Below are 2,091 nucleotides of genomic sequence, written 5' to 3'. Positions count from 1 at the left end.
TTTTTGCATCTCTTTTTCATAACCAACAACTCAAAAGGATTTTTTTTCATTGTATTTTGTCCAAGAGCACTACTTGCCAAGGAGGCAATCTGTGAGCACTTAAAACTGGTAGGAAACTGATAGCTCTTGCAAACAATGGCCAAGAAGGGCCACACTTTGCCTCATTCTCCTCTGATCTTTCATCTCCACAGTGGGCAGTGCTTAAGATATCCCACAAAGATATCAATAGGAATGGCCTGAGAGTCTGCAAGCAGCATGACTCGCAGTTTCACTGAGGTGGGTATGTGGTTGACAATCATCTCTGTGCCTTTCTACGCCTCCAAGCCTCACAGAGTCCCATAGTATGGTGTAGCTCACAGCCAGGGTAGGCCAAATCCCTGGGAATGCAGGTGCCTGGAGGCAGAGTTCTCCTTCCTCCCAGCCAGGTCTATGGCAATGTGCTGTAGGAGTGCAGGGAGGTGTTATGTGGCTCTGGCATTTGACTCCCCCAATAGTGGGCATCTCTGCCAGGGCTGTGAGGGGGGCAAGGGGGTCTGGGAGGCTGGTAGAGGCAGATGGGGGAGTGGAGGGCAGCAGGCTCAGGGCAGTGGCTGACAGGTGCCTCGGAAATGGGACTTGGCAGATGGGGAAGGGCTGAGTGCTGCCATAAGGCTCCAGCTTTGGCTCTGACACCAGCTCCAGGCCCGGCTCCATCTCCCACTCTGGCTCCGACCCCGGTCCCCCAGCACCTGGGCTGCAGCACTGAGCACTGCCCTGACCCCCATCCCCAGCACTGGTGGGAGTACTGTGCTCAGTTCTGAGCCTCTCATTTTAAAAAGGACATTGAGGTGCTGCAGTGTGTCCAACAAAGGGCAAGAAGGCTTGTGAAGGGTCTAGAAAACACGCCTTGTGGGGAACGGCTGAAGGAGCTGGGGGTGCTCAGCCTGGAGGAGAGCCCATTGCTCTCCACGATTACCTGAGAGGAGGCCGTAGGGAGGTGAGGGCTGGTCTCGTCTGACGTGTCTGCAGTGACAGAACCAGAGGAAATGGCCTTAAACTGAGATAGGGGAGATTCAGATTAGACAAAAAAATTTTCGTTGTTAGGCTGGTGAGGCATTAGAATAGGTTGTCCAGGGAGGTCACCACCCCTTAAGATGTTCAAGGGGCTTCTGGACCTGGCGCTGGGAGGTGTGGTTTAGTGATTTAGGGGTTACCGTGGTAGTACTGAGTGGACGATCGGACTGGATGATCTTAAAGGTCTCTCCCAGCCTTGATGATTCGATGATTCTGTGACTCTGCGATTCTATAACTCTATAATTCTGCGATTCTGCGACTCTGTGACCCGCCGTGCCCTGCCGGGCGCGGCCGTGAGGCGACCCGGGGCGGGGCGGAGCCTCCGCAGCCGAGAGGGGGCGGGGCCGCGGCGAGGCGGGGCCTGGCTGCGCTGATTGACACGTGGGGGCGGGGCCACGGTGGGGCGGAGCCGCGCGGCCGATCCGGAGCGCCGGGGCCGTGGAGGGCGGGGGAGACACCGGGCACGGAGCCGCCGCCGCAGCTCCCCGGCGCCAGGTAACCGGGCGGGGGCCGCACCCGCCCCGCGCTACCCGGGGAGGCCGGGGCGGCTGGGGAGGGAGGCGGCGACCGCCGCTCCGCGCCGCGGCGCTATGTCTGTCGGGCCGCGGCGGAGCCCCGGGCGAGCCGCTCCGGTCCGGTCCGGCGGCGGGCGCGGAGAGGGACAGCGGCCGGCCCTGCCTGACCCGGTGCGTTACCCGGCGCCGCCACAAAGCACCGGCCTTCCCCCACCGCGTCCCCTTGTTCGTCAGCGTCTCCCAGCGCCGCCCAGCCTTCCCGGCGGGGGCCGGCACCGAGCACCCCCTCCCCGTCGCCGCCAACACAACTTCCTCCCCCGGCCCCGCACTGGGCAACTTTTCGGGCCGGTTCTCGTGCGGAGCCCCGGGCGGGTGGGCGCGGGGCCGTGCCCAGGCCCGGTGCAGGAGCGGGGGCGGCGGGGCGGCTCGGGGATAGGGGGCGGCGGTGGGCCCCGGGCACGGCCCTTCGGTGCGGCGGAGGCGGCGGCGGCGGTGCCTCCCCGTCAGCTGTTTCCTGCTGTTT

The 2,091-nt window shown here is 63.3% G+C and overlaps 1 protein-coding gene across 5 annotated transcripts in view; it reads left to right on the top strand.

The window, feature by feature from the left end:
* The first annotated feature begins 1,425 nt into the window (after positions 1 to 1,425).
* Positions 1,426 to 2,091, top strand: part of YPEL5 (yippee like 5) — a 12,527-nt gene continuing 11,861 nt past the window's right edge. For 4 of the 5 annotated variants that reach the window (XM_042051597.1, XM_042051598.1, XM_042051594.1 and 1 more), the window contains exon 1: positions 1,446 to 1,548. The gene's annotated coding sequence lies outside the window, so the exon portion shown is untranslated. Of the gene's footprint in view, positions 1,549 to 2,091 lie in introns of all 5 variants that reach the window. The other variant, XM_042051599.1, reaches the window with a different exon arrangement.

This window comes from Corvus kubaryi, unplaced genomic scaffold (genome assembly GCF_017639235.1).
Source record: "Corvus kubaryi isolate FWS band 111438036 unplaced genomic scaffold, C.kubaryi_AGA036_p1.0 76, whole genome shotgun sequence".
In the NCBI taxonomy this organism is placed as follows: Eukaryota; Metazoa; Chordata; class Aves; order Passeriformes; family Corvidae; genus Corvus; species Corvus kubaryi.
The sequence above is the reverse complement of the archived record's forward strand: the minus strand, read 5'-3'. Positions and strand labels throughout refer to the sequence as shown.